This window comes from Pinus tabuliformis, chromosome Q (assembly GCF_031772625.1).
Source record: "Pinus tabuliformis cultivar Carrire ecotype Pingquan chromosome Q, CPIR1, whole genome shotgun sequence".
NCBI classification, from domain to species: domain Eukaryota; kingdom Viridiplantae; phylum Streptophyta; class Pinopsida; order Pinales; family Pinaceae; genus Pinus; species Pinus tabuliformis.
The window spans coordinates 806240292-806261317 of record NC_142296.1 but is presented as its reverse complement, the minus strand read 5'-3'; the positions used below and the strand labels follow the sequence as shown (position 1 = coordinate 806261317).

At 52.4% G+C, this 21026-nt stretch overlaps 2 non-coding genes across 2 annotated transcripts in view; both read right to left on the bottom strand.

Moving 5' to 3' along the window:
* Positions 1-1024, bottom strand: part of LOC149221996 (25S ribosomal RNA) — a 3409-nt gene extending 2385 nt beyond the window's left edge. The window contains exon 1 of the ribosomal RNA XR_016249947.1: positions 1-1024. This exon is cut by the window's left edge and continues 2385 nt beyond it. This is a non-coding gene — a ribosomal RNA (25S ribosomal RNA).
* Positions 1025-1271: 247 nt separating this feature from the next.
* Positions 1272-1425, bottom strand: LOC149221995 (5.8S ribosomal RNA). Its single transcript, XR_016249743.1, has one exon. It is a non-coding gene; the product is annotated as a 5.8S ribosomal RNA (ribosomal RNA).
* Between the last annotated feature and the right edge of the window lie 19601 nt (positions 1426-21026).

Here is a 21026-nt window from a genome sequence, read left to right as displayed (position 1 = left end):
AATCATTTGCTCTACCCGATAAAACTCGCATGTGAGCTCCAACTATCCTGAGGGAAGCTTCGGAGGAAACCAACTACTAGATGGTTCGATTAGTCTTTCGCCCCTATACCCAAGTCAGACGAATGATTTGCACGTTAGTATCACTACGAGCCTCCACCAGAGTTTCCTCTGGCTTCGCCCTACTCAGGCATAGTTCACCATCTTTCGGGTCCCAACAGGTGTGCTCGCACTCGAACCCTTCGCATAAGCTCAAGGTTGATCAACGATGCACCCCCCTAGAGAGGGGATCTTGCCCGTCAACTTGCTTGCGCCTCGCAGGTTTTCAAACCCGCCGACTCACACACATGTTAGACTCCTTGGTCCATGTTTCAAGATGGGTCGAATGGAAAGCCCACCAACCAACACCACGAGTGCGCAGGTGCACACGGACCGCCACAAGGGCGCACACTTCGTTCCTCAACCACCGCAGCGGCAAACCGAGAAGCAGTAATCCACCCGTGCTTGTGACGATGCAGCAGCCCGTGTTGGTTTGCACCTCAAGTCAAGCGGCGAACCAGCCTGAGCCATTCCACATCCGACCGAGACGCATCGACAGCTTCCATCCGCTTCCCTCCCAGCAATTTCAAGCACTCTTTAACTCTCTTTTCAAAGTCCTTTTCATCTTTCCCTCGCAGTACTTGTTCGATATCGATCTCTCGCCCGTATTTAGACTTGGATGGAATTTACCACCCAATTAGGGCTGCATTCCCAAACAACCTGACTCGCCAACAACGCCTCGTGATGCGGCAGGGTCCTGGGCCGACGGGGCTGTCACCCTCTCAGGCGCCCCTTCCAAGGGACTTGGCCCAGGTTTGCTGCTGAGGACACTTCTAGAGACTACAATTCAGGCAGTGCCACCGCCCGATTTTCATGCTGGGCTCTTCCCGGTTCGCTCGCCGCTACTAGGGGAATCCTTGTAAGTTTCTTTTCCTCCGCTTAATTATATGCTTAAACTCAGTGGGTGTTCTCACCTGAGCTGGAGTCGCAAAGTTGGAGCTAAATCTGCCCTACCCCATGGAAGGACAGGAGAGAGAAAAGCAAGTTCGAGCGATGCCACACAAAGCCCGCATCGGCTAACGCCGACTGCCCATCCAAGGGGACAAGATCACCGCTCGCTGACACACGCCACGAAACATCGCTTGAGGTATTTCAGCTGACCGCACCATATGAGGCATGGACAACCAGCTCCACTTCTCCCTAGCATATTGCAGGGAGCGCGTTTGAGTGGTATGCGATGCCCAGACAGACGTGCCCTCGACCGAGGCCTTGGGCACAAATTGCGTTCAAAAACTCAATGATTCACGGGATTCTACAATTCAAACTAAGTATCGCATTTCGCTACGTTCTTCATCGTAACAAGAACCAAGATATCCATTGCCGAGAGTCGTTTCCACGTGTATTACCGAAAAATCAGCCACAAAACTGAATAGGGGCACCCCCCACAACAAATGTAAGGCCAAGGGGCAAAAGGAGGAAAAACACATGATAGAAAGAGAAACAAAGGTGTCTAACCCCCTCACAGGGGGAGGCTCGAACAGAGGACAATCTCCCCCAGCCCCACGCTGTAGCAAAAAGGAGGGAAATGCGTGGAAAAACGATCGAGAAGGATTAGGGTGGCCACCCCGAGAGCTCGCACTGCTTTTAGCCCTTCCCCGACACCAACCCACAACGATTCCCCCTTTTCTCTGTAGAGTTAGGGACCGAAAGGAATAAAAGGGTAGAAAACAAAGCACAAACAAGGCACAAGCCTCCCAAAGCCCCGTGCCTTCGGGAACTCAAGGGGGGAACTGAAGGGGATGACGATCAAGAAGGACTAGGGTGGCCACCCCAGGAGCTCGCACTGTGTTTCGTCCTTCCGGAACACCAATCCACAACAATCCCACCTTTTCTCCATAATGCTAGGGGCCACAAGGAAGAAGGGAAGAAAACAACAAGAGAGAAAGGGATATATCAACCGTGGCTACCGGTTCACAAGGGGAGGCTTCAAACAGAGAACAAGCTTCCCTAACCCCGTGCCTTCGAAAAAAGGGGGGAACTGCAGGGGATGGTGATCGAGAAGGACTAGGGTGGCCACCCTGGGAACTCGAACTGCTTTTCATCCTTCCCGAACACCAATCCACAACAATCCCACCTTTTCTCCGTAAAGCTAGGGGCGGAAAGGAAGAAGGGAAGAAAACAACATGAAAGAAAGAGAGATATCAAATGCGTCCACCGGCTCATAGGGGGAGGCTCAAACAGAGAACAAGCTTCCTGACCCCCGTGCCTTCGCAAAAAGGGGGGGAACTGCAGGGGACAAAGATCGAGAAGGACTAGGGTGGCCACCCTCGGAACTCGCACTGCTTTTTGTCCTTCGTGAACACCAATCCACAACAATCCCACCTTTTCTCCGTAAAGCCAAGGGGCCAAAAGCAAGAAGGGAAGAAAACAACAGGAAAGCAAGAGATATCAAACGTGGCTACCGGCTCACAAGGGGAGGCTCAAACAGAGAACAAGCTTCCCAAACCCCGCGCCTTCGGAAAAAGGGGGGAACTGCAGGGGACGACGATCGAGAAGGACTAGGGTGGCCACCCCGGGAACTCGCACTGCTTTTCGTCCTTCCCGAACACCAATCCACAACAATCCCACCTCTCCTCCATAAAGCTAGGGGCAAAAGGAAGAAGGGAAGAAAACAACACCAAAGAAACAAAGATCCCAAGAAAAGAGAGAAGCTCAACAACACGCCGAGTAGATGTCCGCTAACCAAAAAGAAATCAAACAAGGCACCCAATCAAAAAAGCGTCCCACCTCTTCAAACCATCCCACATGCATTCAACACAACACCCTTTCCAGCTTTACAACATAGCAAACAACCAAGCAAATAAATCACAACCTAAAACTGACCAATAGAAAAGACAAGGGCCACGATGAGAGCAGTGTCTGGAGCACGTCACTGAGAGGCACACAGCCCCCCAACCCAGTGGCACAAGGCTTCAAACGACAAATAGACCGCTGCCAATAACACAAACCCACCCCGCTCTTGCACCCCTCCGTGTACAAAACACCCGACAACCTTTCCAACAAGAGAGTCAACGGGGGTCAAATAATCAAACTCCAAAGAGGAGTTGTCACGGGCCAACGCTCAACGCTGGAGAAAGCCGCGGGCTACAAATACATCGATGGTGCAAGGCCACTAGAGAGAGGGACGTTCACAAAGCACACACCACGAAACAAAGAAATGATGTAAGTCCCACAAAAATCCCACAATCCAAAGGGAGGAACAAAGACACGACCCACTACTTCTTTTTCCCTCAGAAGGGGAGTGGGTCACGAGAGGACGCGGAATTCCCTCGACGGCAAAGGAACGAGATAAGATTGCCACCCTCATGCCTGTCGGTGGGGAAAATTGCGATCTCGATGGAGCTCAGACCGAGGGATGGGTTTTTCATTACCTCGACACCCAACCCTTCTGCGAGGGCATGTCGAAGGAACGGTCGGGAGGGACTAGGGTGGCCAGCCCAACGGGTTGATCCGCTCTTCATCCATCCCATACTTGATCGCACCCCGACAATCTCGCCTCACGGAAGGTTTGAACTACCAGGAGCAAGCGCAACCACTCCCTCGACCCAACCACCAGCGAAAAAGCTCACCCAAGCAACACATCAACCGCCACCGCCTTTTCGAGAGAACCAACTATGGAAGCCCACACCCTTGGCCCATGCCTTCCAACGAACCAAATATTGAGCACCACTGCTATGAATGAGTCCGAATTTATTCATCATATTTACCGAGCACCTCAACTCTGCAGCAACCATGCCCGGCTGAACAGATCGTCGGAAGGGCTCCCAAGAAACAAGCTTCCGAACCCCCTGCAGAAACACATTGGGGGGAAGAAAAATAAAGGATGGGTGGGACAAGCACAAGCATGGCTTGCAAGCACACACAAAAAAACAAGTGTAGTTACCTCGAGACAAGCAACCAACAATTTTCCCGCCAAACACCAAACCCGCTCCCCTAGAGACGCACCACAAAGTCCCACATTGCAATCGAAACCCAACCAACCCGAACCAAAAAAGAAAACCCCTGCTATCAATGATCCTACCGCAGGTTAACCTACGGTAACCTTGTTACGACTTCACCTTCCTCTAAATGATAAGGTTGAATTAACTTCTCACGATGTCGACGGCGGCGAACCACCATCGTCGACGCAATCAAAACACTTCACCGGATCATTCAATCGGTAGGTGCGACGGGCGGTGTGTACAAAGGGTAGGGACGTAGTCAACACGAGTTGATGACACGCTGCCCAAGGCCATCATTCAGGGAAACCCAAAAACACAACTCGATTACCAACCCACCTTTCACACGGAAAGAAAACCTATCGTTGGTATCATTTGGAGGGGCACTCGGGGACCAGGACGAGCCAGGGAGCCACACCACAACAGCCCATACAACTCCAACAACTTGGAGAGAAGAAGGGGAATTGTTCACGTATGCCCCCCAGGACGAGCATGGACAACATTACCACTCTTGCGCTACCGAGTGGGGATGGAGAGAAGATGAAAATCGGCGGCCCTACAAATGACCCAAGGCCATCGTTCAGGCAATCCCAAAAACACAACTCGATTACCAACCCACCTTTCACACAGAAAGAAAACCTGTTGTTGGTATCATCTGGAGGGGCACGCGGGGACCAGGACGAGCCAGGGAGCCACACCACAACAGCCCATGCAGCTCCAAGAACTTGGAGAGCAGAAGGGGAATTGTTCACATATGCCTCCCAAGACGAGCGTGGCCACCATTACCGCTCATGCGCTACTGAGTGGGGATGGAGAGAAGACGAAAATAGGAAACCCTACAAATGACCCAAGGCCATCCTTCGGGCACACGCGAAAACACAACTCGATTACCAACCCACCTTTCATGCGGAAAGAAAACCTGTCGCTGGTATCATCTGGAGGGGCGCAAGGGGGACCAGGACGACCAAGGGAGCCACACTACAACAGCCCATACAACTCCAAGAACTTGGAAAGAAGAAGGGGAATTGTTCACATATGCCTCCCAAGACGAGCATGGCCAACATTACTGCCCATGCGCTACCGAGTGGGGATGGAGAGAAGAAGAAAATTGGCCACCCTACAAACGACCCAATGCCATTGTTCAGGAAAATGCGAAAACACAACTCAATTACCAACCCACCTTTCACACGGAAACAAAACTTGTTGCTGGTATCATCTAGAGGGGCGCGAGGGGGACCAGGACGAGCAAGGGAGCCACACCACAACAGCCCATACAGCTCCAAGAACTTGGAAAGCAGAAGGGGAATTGTTCACATATGACTCCCAAGACGAGCATGGCCAACATTACCACTCATGCACTACCGATTGGGGATGGAGAGAAGATGAAAATCGGCCACCCTACAAACGACCCAAGGCCATCATTGAGGCAAACACGAAAACACAACTCAATTACCAACCCACCTTTCACACGGAAAGAAAACCTGTCGATGGTATCATCTAGAGGGGTGCCAGGGGGACCAGGACGAGCAAGGGAGCCACACCACAATAGCCCATACAGCTCCAAGAACTTGGAAAGCAAAAGGGAAATTGTTCACATATGCCTCCCAAGATGAGCATGGCCAACATTACCGCTCATGCGCTACCGAGTGGGGATGGAGAGAAGATGAAAATCGACAACCCTACAAATTACCCAAGGCCATCGATCAGGCAAACGCGAAAACACAACTCAATTACCAACCCACCTTTCACACGGAAACAAAACCTGTCGCTCAGATCATCTGGAATTTGCATGGGCCCCCGCACAACTGAAACGAAGCGACAAGGGAGAGCCGGGCAAACAAGCAGCACGAAAATTAACAAAGCCAACCTCGGGTCACAACTTAGCATTTTTTATACGGGCTCGTTGGCCCGTGCACGCCTCGCCCAAACGAATTTGCGTGGGCGCCCGCACGACCGAAACGAAGCGACAAGCGAGAGCCGCGGAAACGAGCTACACGAACGAGCACAAAGCAAACCTCGGGTCACAACTTAGCATTTTTTGATACGGGCTCGTTCGCCCGGGTGTGCCCTCACCCGAACGACCCGCCCGAACGAGTTCACATGGATGCCCTCAAACGACCCACCCGAACGATTTTGCATGGGTGCCCAAATGACCGAAACGAAGCAACAAGGGAGAGCCGGGAAAACGAGTTGCACGAATTTGCACAAAGCCAACCTCGGGTCACAACATATCATTTTTGATATGAGCACGTTCGCCCCGGCTCGCCCTCACCCGAACGACCCACCTGAACGAGTTCACACGCACGCCCTCAAACGACCCGCCCGAACGATTTTGTATGGGCGCCTGAACGATCGAAACGAAGCGACAACGGAGAGCCGGGCAAACGAGCTGCATGAACGTGCACAAAGACAACCTCGGGTCACAACTTAGAATTTTTGATACGGGCTCATTTGCCCGGGCGTGCCCTCGCCCGAACGACCCACCCAAACGAGCTCACACGGCCGCCCTCAAACGACCCGCCCGAACGATATTGCATGGGCGCCCGAACGACCGAAACGAACCGACAAGGTAGAGCCGGGCAAATGAGCTGAACAAAGACAACCTCGGGTCACAACTTAGCATTTTTGATACGGGCTCGTTCACCCGGGTGTGCCCTCGCTCGAACGACCCGCCCGAACGAGTTCACACGGGCGCCCTTAAACGACCTGCCTGAACGATTTTGCATGGGTGCCCGAATGACCGAAACGAACCGACAAGGGAGAGCCGGGCAGACGAGCTACACGAACGTGCACAAAGCCAACAGCGGGTCAAAACTTAGCATTTTTGATATGGGCTCGTTCGCCTGGGTGTGCCCTCGCCCGAACAAGTTCACACGGGCGCCCTCAAACGACCCGCCCGAACGACCGAAACGAACCGGCAAGGGAGAGCCGGGAAAACAAGCTGCACGAATGTGCACAAAGCCAACTTCAGGTCACAACTTAGCATTTTTGATACGGGCTCGTTCGCTCGGGTGCACCCTCGCCTGAACGACCCACCCAAACGAGTTCACATGGGCGCCCTCAAACGACCCGCCCGAACGACCGAAACAAAGCGACAAGGGAGAGCCAGGAAAACGAGCTGTACGAACGTGAATAAAGCCAACCTCGGGTCACAACTTAGCATTTTTGATACGGGCTCGTTCGCCCAGGCATGCGCTCGCTCGAACGACCCGCCCGAACGAGTTCACACGTTCGCCCTCAAACGACCCGCCCGAACGACCAAAACGAACCGACAAGGGAGAGCCGGGAAAATGAGCTACACGAACGTGCAAAAAGCCAACCTCGAGTCACAACTTAGCATTTTTGATACAGGCTCATTTGCCCGGGCGCGCCCTCGCCAGAACGACCCGCCCGAACGAGTTCACACGGGCGCCCTCAAATGACCCGCCCGAACGACCGAAACGAAGCGACAAGGGAGAGCCGGGCAATCTAGCTGCACAAATGTGTACAAAGCCAACCTTGGGTCACAACCTGGCATTTTTGATACGGGCTCGTTCGCCTGGGCGTGCCCTCGCCCGAAAAACCCGCCCGAACGAGTTCACACGGGCGTCCTCAAACGACCCGCCCGAACGACCGAAACGAACAAACAAGGGAGGGATGGGCAAACGAGCTGCATGAACGTGCACAAAGCCAACCTCGGGTCACAACTTAGAATTTTTGATACGGGCTCATTCGCCCGGGCGCGCCCTCGCTCGAACGACCCGCCCGAACAAGTTCACACGGGCGCCCTCAAACGACCCGCCCGAACAATTTTGCATGGGCGCCCGAACGACTTTGCATGGGCGCCCGAACGACCGAAACGAACCAACAAGGGAGAGCCGGGAAAACGAGCTACATGAACGTGCACAAAGCCAACTTCGGGTCACAACTTAGCATTTTCGATATGGGCTCATTCACCCGGGCGAGCCCTCACCCGAACGACCTGCCCGCACGAGTTCACACGGGTGCCCTCAAACGACCCACCCGAACGACCGAAACGAACCGACAAGGGAGAGTCGGGCAAACGAGCTGCACGAACATGCACAAAGCCAACCTCGGGTCACAACTTAGCATTTTTGATACGGGCTCATTCGCCTGGGCGCGCCCTCGCCCGAACGACCCGCCCGAACGAGTTCACAAGAGCGCCCTCAAACGACCCGCCCAAACGACCGAAACAAACCGACAAGGGAGAGCTGGGAAAACGAGCTGCACGAACGTGCACAAAGCCAACCTCGTGTCACAACTTAGCATTTTTGATACGGGCTCGTTCGCCCGGGCGTGCCCTCGCCCAAATGACCCGCCCGAACAAGTTCACACGGGCGCCCTCAAACGACCCGCCCGAACGACCGAAACGAAGCGACAAGGGAGAGCCGGGCAAATGAGCTACACGAATGTGCACAAAGCCAACCTCGGGTAACAACTTAGCATTTTTGATACGGGCTCATTCACCCGGGCGCGCCCTCGCTTAAACGACCTGCCCGAACGAGTTCACACGGGCGCCCTCAAACGACCCGCCCGAATGACCGAAACGAACCGACAAGGGAGAGCCGGGCAAACGAGCTGCATGAACATGCACAAAGCCAACCTCGGGTCACAACTTAGCATTCTTGATACGGGCTCGTTCGCCCGGGTGCCCCCTCGCCCGAATGACCCGCTCAAACGAGTTCACACGGGTGCCCTCAAACGACCCGCCCGAACGATTTTGCATGGGCGCCCGTATGACCAAAACGAACCAACAAGGGAGAGCCGGGCAAACGAGCTACACGAACGTGCACAAAGCTAACCTTGGGTCACAAGTTAGCATTTTTGATATGGGCTCGTTCACCCGAGCGCGCCCTCACACAAACGACCCGCCCGAACGAGTTCACACGGGCGCCCTCAAACGACTCGCCCAAACGACTAAAACAAACCGACAAGGGAGAACCGGGCAAACGAGCTGTACGAACGTGCACAAAGCCAACCTCGGGTCACAACTTAGCATTTTTGATACGGGCTTGTTCACCCAGGCATGCCCTCGCCTGAACGACCCATCCGAACGAGTTCACACGGGTGCCCTCAAACGACCCGCCCGTACGACCAAAACGAACCGACAGGGAGAGCCGGGCAAACGAGTTGCACGAACATGCACAAAGCCAACCACGAGTCACAACTTAGAATTTTTGATATGGGCTCGTTCACCCGGGTGCACCCTCGCCCAAATGACCCACCCGAACGAGTAACCACGGGCGCCCTCAAACGACCCGCCCGAACGACCGAAACAAAGCGACAAGGGAGAGCCAGGAAAACGAGCTGCACGAATGTGCACAAAGCAAACCTCGGGTCACAACTTAGCATTTTTGATACGGGCTCATTCGCCCGGGCGCGCCCTCGCTCGAACAACCCGCCCGAATGAGTTCACAAGGGCGCCCTCAAACGACCCGCCCGAACGATTTTGCATGGGTGCCTGAACAGTCAAAATGAAGTGACAAGGGAGAGCCGAGCAAACGAGCTGCACGAAGGTGCACAAAGCCAACCTCGGGTCACAACTTAGAATTTTTGATACGGGCTCGTTCGCCTGGGCGCGCCCTCACCCAAACGACCCGCCCGAACGAGTTCACACGGGCGCCCTCAAACGACCCACCTGAACGACCCGCCCGAACGAGTTCACATGGGCGCCTCAAATGACCTGCCCGAACGACCCGCCCAAACGAGTTCACACGGGCGCCCTCAAATGACTCGCCCGAACGACCCGCCGGAACCAGTTCACACGGGCGCCCTCAAACGACCCGCCCGAACGATTTTGCATGGGTGCCCGAACGACCGAAACGAAGCGACAAGGGAGAGTCGGTCAAACGAGCTGCACGAACGTGCACAAAGCCAACCTCAGGTCACAACTTAGCATTTTTGGTATGGGCTCGTTCGCCCGGGCGTGCCCTCGCCCGAACGAGTTCACATGGGCGCCCTCAAACGACCCGCCCAAACGAGTTCACACGGATGCCCTCAAACGACCCGCCCGAACGACCGAAACGAACCGACAAGGGAGAGTCGGGCAAACGCGCTGCATGAACGTGCACAAAGCCAACCTCGGGTCACAACTTAGCATTTTTTATACGGGCTCGTTCGCCCGGGCGCGCCCTCGCCTGAACGACCCGCCCGAACAAGTTTACACAGGCGCCCTCAAACAACCCGCCCGAATGACCGAAACGAACCGACAAGGGAGAGCCGAGAAAACAAGCTGCACGAACGTGCACAAAGCCAACCTCGGCTCATGACTTAACATTTTTGATACGGGCTCGTTCGCCAGGGCGTGCCCTCGCCCAAACGACTCGCCCGAATGAGTTCGCACGGGCACCCTCAAACGACCCGCCTGAATGAGTTCACACGGGCACCTCAAATGACTCGCCTAAACGAGTTCACACGGGTGCCCTCAAACGACCCGCCTGAATGAGTTCACACGGGCGCCCTCAAACGACCCGCCTGACGATTTCGCATGGGTGCCCGAATGACCAAAACTGAGCGACAAGGGAGAGCCGGGAAAACGAGCTGCACGAACTTGCACAAAGCCAACCTCGGGTCACAACTTAGCATTTTTGATACAGGCTCGTTCGCCCGAGCGCGCCCTCGCCCGAACGACCGGCCTGAACGAGTTCACACGGGCGCCCTCAAACGACCCGCCTGAACGACCGAAACGAACCGACAAGGGAGAGCCGGGCAAACGAGCTGCACGAACGTGCACAAAGCCAACCTCGGGTCACAACTTAGCATTTTTGATACGGGCTTGTTTGCCCGGGTGCGCCCTCACCCGAACGACCCACCAGAACGAGTTCACATGGGCGCCCTCAAACGACCCCCCCGAACGACCGAAACGAACCCCATCCCCAATACAGCTTCATAGTCATCAATCCACACTATAGTGAAGTCCACCTTCCCGGTCCATTCACCAAGTGTAGTGTCCACCCTCTCAGCTATACCAAGAATCTCAATAGGAGGAGAATTCACTGTCTTCATTTGTGCCTTTGCCGGTACAAACTTCAGCCCAATTCTTCTCACAGTATCTTCGCCCATTAAGTTGTGAGAAGCCCCACTATCCACCATAGTGAGCACATCAGCACCTCCAACCTTCATTCGAACATACTCCAACTTGTTCCTTTCAGGATCCCTTCTAGAGGCCACTTCCGTAGTAGTAGAAGCACCAAGTATCTGCATCATCCCCACAGAAGCATCATCATTCTTTCCATCAGACTGTGCAATAGCGACCACCTTCGGTTTAGAGGGACAATTCTTCACCATGTGTGGTCCTGCACATATCCAACATTTCAAAGGCTTCTTCGTCTTCGAACCATCATCCGATTTCGAAGCATCATCCTTCTTCTTTTCTTTCGGCTTGTCGGACTTCTTTTTCTCATCAGAAGTCTCATCATAATGATCCACCAACCTATCAACCGCAGCAAAATCCTCCTCAAGTGTTCTAATCTTCTACCTCTTCACCTCATTGCGTGCCCAAGGCTTCAACCCAATAATGAAGTTGAACACCTTGTCCCTCTCCGCCATGTTGGGTAGTTCCAGAGCTGCACTTGCAAACTCTCGCTGGTATGCTTGTAGACTTCCGGTTTGCTTAATGTACTTAATCTTCGTCCTTTCTTCCCACGTTTCATCCTGAGGACTGAAATGGGTCTGCAAAGCCTTCTTCATGTCATCCCACGAAGTGATGTCATCAGCACTGCCACTGACAATCTGATCCACCCTCCTTCGCCACCACATCTTAGCATCCTTTGTTAAGAACTGAGCAGCCACCTTGACTTGTGTCTCACCATCAGGTAGACTCAACCGTTCCAAGTACTGTTCCATGTCCCATAGAAAGTTGCCAAGAGTCTTTGCATTCCTTGTGCCATCATAAAATTCCGGTTCCTTGACCTTCACATGAGGCATTCCTCCACCTGAGTTATGCCTCACGACCTTCTTCAACACCGCAATCTCATCCTTGGCTTCATCAAGAGATTTTTTTACCCTGTAAAGAGATCCCTTCAAGTTCACGATCTCTGCAAGACCCTGATCCCTTGCTTATTTGACCTCTTTGACCCTCATCTCTAATTGTGTACATAGAAGATCCATGTACTCATGATGCGTTCGGAGCTCATCAAGTTCTTCCCTTGGTTTCGAGCTGGTCTCTTGCTCCTTAATGAACAAGTCCTCCCTCGTTTCCCAAGAAGACTCCATGGCTTCCATCCTCTACAGTATTCTTTCCATAAGTGATAAAGTTCCAGCTTCATGGCTAGACCCAACTTGAGACCCGGCTGCCATCTCTAACAGCTTCTTCTTCCTTTGCGATCTAGTCTCCACCATTCAACAGCTTCAATCTTCACGAACAAACCTGGCTCTGATACCAACTGTCATGCCCCTACACCTGCGGTAGTCTTCCAACCGCTTGTAGCAAGGTGCGGCACCACCGAACGCTTTCTTTTCACCAATACTAACATTCGTGGACTACGCCTATTTTCACATTAACATACTTAGCTTGTGTTTCACAACTAAGTAAAAGCAATATTCCTTTATACTTAATGAAGCCCATACTCATTCATTATCATCATGCAATTAACCAAGAACAACAATTGCAAACAAGTATAAAGGGGAGGGGCAACTCCCCGTAATGTGAGTCTGCCCGACAATATATTATATCAGTTTTTCAATAATACAATCATCAAGTATACTTGGCAAAACTCCAAGTCTATACTTAGAATATTTTACAACCAAGGCATAGAACAGCCTTTACAATACTCATGCCAACCTTACACGGTAGGAGGGTGCTCACCCGAGACACCTAGAACTCCTCCTTAAGTTCTGCACGAATCTGCACTCACACCGTACCCCGGGCACGTCTTACCCACTCTACGACTGACTCACAGCAACCTTGAGCATGCCTACAAGTGGAGCGCATGAGTTATGCGCAGCTCCTCTTGTATCTGCGCACTACCGTTTACCCCTGTGTACCTGTGCGTAGAAGAGATGCGAGTTGTTGTTGTTCGAATGAGCCTTATGCCCTTCCATTTATACGCATGCTACCTTGGAATTACATGGGGTGTGCAGCCCATGGCCGACCCCAAAACCTTCAACAATGCACCCATAATACATTCCTTGCAAGTCGGCTTGCAAGTCTTCATTCCATCGCATATATACTTAGTCGCATTTCAAGTGTTGTCGCATGTTCTACCTTTCGTTGCACATCGTCGCAAATCCATCGTATGTCCATCGCGTTGTGTGCCCGAGCACCCGCCCACGCGCCCGTGTGCCTACCCGCGCGCCTACCCGCGTGCCCTCATGCACGACCTCGCCCGCGCCCGTAACTCGAAGGTCTTACACGCCCGAACGAGTTCACATGGGCGCCCTCAAACGACCCGCCCGAACGAGTTCACACGGGCGCCCTCAAACGACCCGCCCGAACGAGTTCGCACGGGTGCCCTCAAACGACCCGCCCAAACAATTTTTCATGGGTGCCCGAACGACCGAAGCGAAGCGACAAGGGAGAGTCAGGCAAACGAGCTGCACGAACGTGCACAAAGCCAACCTCGGGTCACAACTTAGCATTTTTGATACAGGCTCGTTCGCCTGGGCGCACCCTCGCCCGAACGAGTTCACATGGGCGCCCTCAAACGACCCGCCCGAACGAGTTTGCACGGACGCACTCGCCCGACCCGCCTGAATAGGTTTGCGCGGACGCCCTCGCCCGACCCGCCTGAACGGGTTTGCACGGACGCCCTTGCCCGAACGACCCGCCCGAACGGGTTTGCGCGGATGCCCTCGCCCAACCCGCCCGAACATTTTTGCACGGACGACCTCGCCCGACCCGCCCGAACGAGTTTACATGGCAAATGACCCTCCTGAACGAGTGTTTACACGGCAAACGACCAGCTCGAACGAGTTTACATGGGTCCGACACACGACCAAAACGAAGTCACAAGGAAGATTCGGGCAAACGGGCATCACGATCGTGCACAAGTCCCACCCCAACATGACATGACACGACCCAACACGACACGACATGACACGACACGACACGACATGACACGACCCGACCCGTTTGCACGGGCACCCACACACGACACGACATGACACGACCCGACCCGTTTGCACGGGCACCCACACACGACACGTCCCGACCCGCTCGAACGAAATTTGGGGTTTCCATGGGCGCACGACCCGAAGGAAATTTCGGGGTTTCCGTGGGCACACGACCCGAACGAAGGCACGAGGGAGCATCAGGCAAACGGGCCACACGAACGTGCAGAAGACACACGGGCAGTCACGACTTAGTATTTTTGGCACGACCACGTGTGCCCGGGCACCCACACACGGCACGACACGGCCCGACCGCCCTTGTGCGAGCCGACCTGACACAGCTCAACCAGCCTTGTGCGAGCCGACCCGACCCACCCGAACGCGTTTGCATGGGCACCCACACACGACACGACACGACCTGACCCGAACAAAATTTGGGGTTTCCTTGTATGCACAACCCGAACGAAATTTGGGGTTTCCACGGGTGCGCGACCCGAACGAAGGCACAAGGCAGCGTCGAGCAAACAGGCCGCAAGAACGTGTAGAAGGCACACGGGGGGTCATGACTTAGCATTTTTTGCACTACCACGTGTGCCCGAGCACCCACACATGGCACGACCCAACCCGCCCGAACGAAGGCACGACGGAGCGTCGGACAAACGGGTCGCGCGAATGTGCAAGAGGCACACAGGTGGTCACGCCCTAACATTTTTTGCACGGCCACATGTTCCCGAGAACCCACGCGTGGCACAGCACGACCCGACCCCACTCGACTCGCCCGAACGCGTTTTCACGGGCACCCACACACGACACGACCCGACCCGCCCGAACGGAATTTGGGGTTTCCATGTGTGCACGACCCAAACGAAATTTGGGGTTTCCATGGGTGCACGACCCGAACGAAGGCCCGAGGGAGCGTCGGGCAAATGGGCCGCACGAATGTGCAGAAGACACACGGGCGGTGACGACTTAGAATTTTTGGCACGGCCACGTGTGCCGGGGCACCCACACATGGCAGGCACAACCCGACCAGCCCTAGGCGAGCCAACCCGAATCACCCGAATGAAATTTGGGGTTTCCATGGGTGCATGACCCAAACAATGAAGGCACACGGGCGGTCATGAATTGGCATTTTCGGCACGCCCACATGTGCCCGCGCACCCCCACACACGGCATGGCACGGGATGACCCGGCTCGCCCGAAGGAAATTTGGGGTTTGAACGGGTGCATGACCCGAACGAATGCACGAGGGTAGGAATATCTTTAACTCTAATACAAAAATATACCTGGGGTAACATGTCCTTAATATCTTCAACATTTTCTTTTGACTCTTTATAACACTTTAACATGTGCTAGGCCTATTTCAATGAGCAAGAAAATCAATGACAAATATAATATATATATCTGTATATATATATATATATATATATATATATATATATATATATATATATATATATATTTATTTATTTATTTATTTATTTTCTTGAATAAATACAAATATCGAAAGTACATTTATGAAGACCGAACCCAGTTACACTTTCTTCAACACCCCCTCTCAACTAGGGAGGTATTCATAAATCATTACAAGGTGTTTGGCTATTTTTCATTCTTGAATAATTCACATAAGAGAAACCGGATTGGAAACCCATCTGTTATAGCATCATATTAGCCAACATTGTTCATAGCAAGGCCTTGACTAACACCTTGGTCATTGTCTCTAAAGGTACATACCCACCCAGGTGTTCCCTGAGTATGACCTTCCAGGACAATTCTTGTCTTGGGTTCCCATCCCTCAAAGAATATCGCTCCTCTTGCCTACTCTTGACTTGGGTGCCCTACACATCTTCAAAGAGCATCAGATGCCAAATGATTGCCTAATCCTCCCATTATTTCTTGGCAAGTGAAGACAAGAATGTTGTGTCTATCTCTTCCCCTTGATTGGGGAAGACATGCCCACATTTCCTCTGACAAAGAACTTGCCCAAGCTCCTTTGTAGTTGGGAACTTGTTAGAACTCCCTCTTAGCTAGGGACTTGTCCATTCATCAACAATGTCTTCTTCGTGGGTCCTTCAACCGCTTGATCTCCTTCTTTCCTTCGATTTCATGAAGTCTTTGTTTAAACTTCTTCTTGGCAGGGTACCGACCATCGATCACTTTCCCCCCTGGTTTGTCATGTAATTGCTCACTTCGTGGAAAGTGGCCTTCTTGATATATATCAGGTCCTTTTTGTCATCTAGCTACTCCTTTGTCACCTTGTCTATCCTTCATAACACTTATCACATGGATGCTTAGTTGTAGTCGCTTGTTCCCGTACTTTGATTTAGTGGCCCTTCATGATATTGCTCTTCATCATGACATATTTGTAGAGTGGAAACGGTTATCTGCACCTTACTATCTCTAAGGCCTTTGTAGGTGTCAAGGGTCCTTTATCTTTTTCTTCCTTTGTCAGAGTTTCCATGCCTTCTTTCGAGAGATGTTGAGGAATCTTGTCAAATAGTTATTCTTTGTGACCGCGATGTTCTTCATTTGCTTCTTATTGGATTGATTGGTCAACCACCTTATACTCCTTATGAGAGCACTTCTTCATGTTGACCTTTACTCCACTGTAGCACATGCCTCCGAGCATGTCGTTGGCGAAAGAGATCCTTTTATTCTTGATCATGATTCTAAAACTTTTCCCATGACCCAATCAATATATATGATGACATGACTTAAACTTTGATGCATACATACCTCACCTTGATTATGCTTTTATCATCGCGACTTTATTTGATAGTTCTCCTCGATTGGTGTAGCCTTTCTTGCTTCATCTTCTCTCGCCTGTATATCATCCTCTCTTGAATCCCATAAATGGGACCCCCAATGAGACCTCTACCCCCTTTGAAAGAAGACTTTAAGCAAAGAGGTTGACTTAGTCATAGGAGGATCTTCCTTCTTTTGCTTCTTGTCGTCTTCTTTCACTTCTTGAGTTACATGAGCTTCTTCCCTTTTTCTCTTGTTGTTGTTGTCCTTCTTAAGTTTAGGACAATCCCTTTTGTAGCGTCCATACTCTTGGCATCCAAACCGTTGGACTTTGGACATGTAGTGGTCCCAACCAATTTGCTACTTTCCTTGCAAAAAGACACTGAGGTATACTCAGAAGGGGACATATACTTACTTGATAGAGCTTGAGAGGTAGTGAACTTGCTTTCTTCTTGATGGCTTGCCTTCCTTAGATCTTGATGTTGTTCAAGTTGCTTTCTTCAAATGGACTTTCTTGATGACTTGACTCGTAGTGCCTTTCATTCTTCAAGATGGTGTAGGTTGATGTAGGTCCCTCTTTGATTTGTTCTTCTTGTAGGTGCCTTTATACAAAGAGTTTCTTCTTGCTTTGTAGTCTTCCATGAGGAATGACAGATGGTAGACCTTCTTGTCCTTGATGTGATTGAGACTTCTTGGCTTGACGCTTCAACCTTGCGGATGTTCTTGAGATTCCCTTTCCTTGATGTGTCACCTTAGCTCCGATACCGCGTTGAAGAATCTGGGGCAATGGGGTATAGCAAGATTCTTCTAGACTTGATAACAATTTGTGAAGCTCTTTTGCAATTTATCGTGTTATCTTAATCTTCTTCTCTTCTTATTAATGCATGTGTGTTTACTTTCATCAAACTGGTGCCAAAAAAATAAGAACAAGAACACAAGATGTTGGCTTTCTGCCAAGGAAAAACCTCTCTCTCTCTCTCTCAGAGGAAAACCCTTTCGTAAATTTCTCTCATTGAAGCTTCTTATTGGTCATTGTGAAGCCCTAGACCCTTTACAATAATATCCCCCAAGCACAAGTCGATTCCTTCCTCCTCTCTACACTTTGTTTCTTCGGCGCTTCGTTCCCCGGCACTCTGTCCTTCTTTCAACTTTTGATAGTCCATGGTGGACTAGCTCTAGAAGAGACTCCACCTTTGATCCTTAGCGAGATCCTTTACCAATGAAGAAACCTTCATTCTCTTGACCAACCGAGCCTTTTTCTTGATGTGAGGTTGCAGTCTCGATGTACACCAAGTTTACTGCACCTGGGGCGATTTCCATCGCGACGCGACATGGGAACTGCAAATCTCCCGCCCTTGGGATGCTTGCGACAAGGCGGGACATGGAATCCCTGGGTTTCCCGAAATTTGGTGACCTCTGTCGAGGAGGGACTGGTAGACCCATGTCACGCTCCTATCCTAGTGGTAGTATTTCAACCATGCATAAGCGGGTGCGGCACCGCCGTACTTTTTATTTTTACCAATACTTGAGTACACGGTCTGCGCCTACTTCAAAACTCGGTCAATTTTCCAATAAGTGTTCTTAACAATGCAGTGAAAATAACTTACCATAAATTTATCTTCTTCAATTATTCTTTCAACCTGTCATGTCGTGTGGTCGTGTTGCACTGGCCCGTGACCTGCACGACACAACTCCACACCTGAACTGCGAACCTATCCGCCTGACTTTCCCTTCCGGGGCGCCCAAACTTTGCCAGTCGGTGCTGTCCATAGTGAGGGCGCACGGCCCGAATGCAGTGCGGCCTACCTGCCTGGACGGTAACCCGCCCCGCTTTGCCTGTCCACACTACCAAGCCGGACCCGCCCTCTGTAATCCGCCTGTCGGTGCAGCCCTCTTACCCGCGTCCTTCTCTTCCTTCCGTTTTCACCCAACTCCTTCCTTCGCACTTGTTCTGCGATGTGGAAGTCTGAGCTCGATGTCCCTTCGTCGAACGCCATCCTCCTTACTTATACGCATCCTTTCGCCCAAGGGCCATGTCTCTCGAGGATAACAAGGGTTGGCTCCATCAACATGCATGCCTAGCTGACCTGCCACATAACCTCGACACGCCCCATTCCAACGAACCGCCGCATCCCTTCGTGTGCACCGTCGCACCCATGGGTCGGCTCCAACACCTCACCGATTACACCCGTCGCCACACGTCGCACACCTGCCCGCATCCTAACTCATCTGCACATGGTCACCTCTTTCATCCGGGCACGCAACAAGGGTCGCCCGTGCGCCTTCCGTCGGTGGTTCGCCCATCGTGCAGGTATCAAGGGGCGTGCGCCATGCCCAACACGGTGCGAGCGACATGGGAACCCCGCGTGTCACGCCCCCAGGCCTACAGTAGTCTTTCAGCCGTACTTGGCGAGGTGCGGCGCCACCGAACACTTTCTTTTCACCAATACTTATGTTCATGGACTACGCCCAACCATTAGTCTACTTAGTTTGTTTTTCGCAACCAAGTATTATTATGTTTCCTTTATACCAATGAACACCCATACACATTCATTATCATCAGAAATTATACATGAAGAACACAATTGCGCAGTATAAAGGGAGGGGCAACTCCTTGAACAATGAGTATGCCCGAATACAATATATTATTCAACTCTACAATGTTTACGAGGCTTTACAAGTATACATGGGAAACACCAAGTTTCATACTTAGCCAATTTTACAAATAGGAAACACCTCCGTGTGCCAACCGAGTTCCTTGCCCGAGCTGGGTGGGCGCGCCCTCACACGAGCTGCCAACCGTACTCCTTGACCGAACCTCGTTTACCGCTGCACGACAGGCGGGCGACCTCACCCGAGTCACCCCCCGTTTCCTTTTGCATGACGGGTAGGCGACTTACCCGAGTCACCCGAGACACCTCCGCGTTTCTTCTTCCACGACGGGCGGGTGACCTACCCGAGACACCCCGTGTCACACCGAACGGCAGGTGCCTTCCTTACCTGCACCCTCACCCGATAACCGAAACCTGTGCGTATTGTGTTTGCTTGCCCAAGAGCGGGCACATATATGCCCGCGCCTCTTTTCCGACCTGCTCCACTACTTCGCACGTTTTTCTTGATCACCGAATTCTCATGTTCGAATGTCCATCTTTGAATGAATGCCAAATCCTCCAACGCCTTGCCATATTTATACGAGCGGTTGGGCGAGTCACTGCCCAGGCCGACTCAACCACCGCGTGCCAAAACGCCCTTACACGTTGCAAACTTGCCATCAGATTGTTGGTCGGCAAGCAATCCTTCGTTCAAGTCGCCCCAACATGTAAGTCGGCCCGTGGGTTATGCCAAACGCTCCCACGCTATAAACTAAACATCGCTCCACCTCTAATGCACATTATACTTATGTCCCTTTGCACATTTCGGTCGTAGAGTTTGCACTTTACACCGACGGGGAGAAACCGAACCGCAGGTCCTTACACCGCGTTTCCCAGACTTGGGTAGCAATTTTTGTTGTGACGCGAAATGGAAACCCCATGTGTGTCCGCTGACTTGGGTAGCAATTTTCGTCGCGCCGCAAAATGGACACCCCAAGTTCCCTAGACTTTGGCGGCTCTTCGTGGCCCCACGACATGGAAATCCGAAGTTCCACAGACTCTCGGGCGATTCAGGGTGTGCCGCGACATAGAAACAGCGAGTTCCCCAGACTTGGGCAGCGGTTTCTAAACACGCCAAGTTCCTGAGACTTACGAGCTGGTTTGCATCGTCATGGAAACCCCAAGTTCCCCGCATTTCCCTCGTGCCGTAAAATGCGGAAACCCATGGTTCCATAAAAGGGCGAGACATGGAAACCCCAAGCTTCCCAGGCTTGGGCGCCAGGGCACGACATGGAAAACCCCGAGTCTTCGCAGGCTTGGGCGCCGCCGGCTTCGGTCGTGGCGCGACATGGAAACCCCAAGTTTCCCCAGGACTGGGCGCCAGGGCGTGACTTGGAAACCCACAGTTTCCGCAGGCTTGGGCGCTGGGGCGTGACTTGGAAACCTCCAGTTTCCACAGGCTTGGGCGTCGGGGCGTGACTTGGAAACCCCCAGTTTCCGCAGGCTTGGGCGCCGCCGATTTCGGTCGTGGCGTGACTCGGAAACCCCAAGTTTCCCCAGGCTTGGGCGCCGCTAGTTTCGGTCGGGGAGCGACATGGAAACCCCA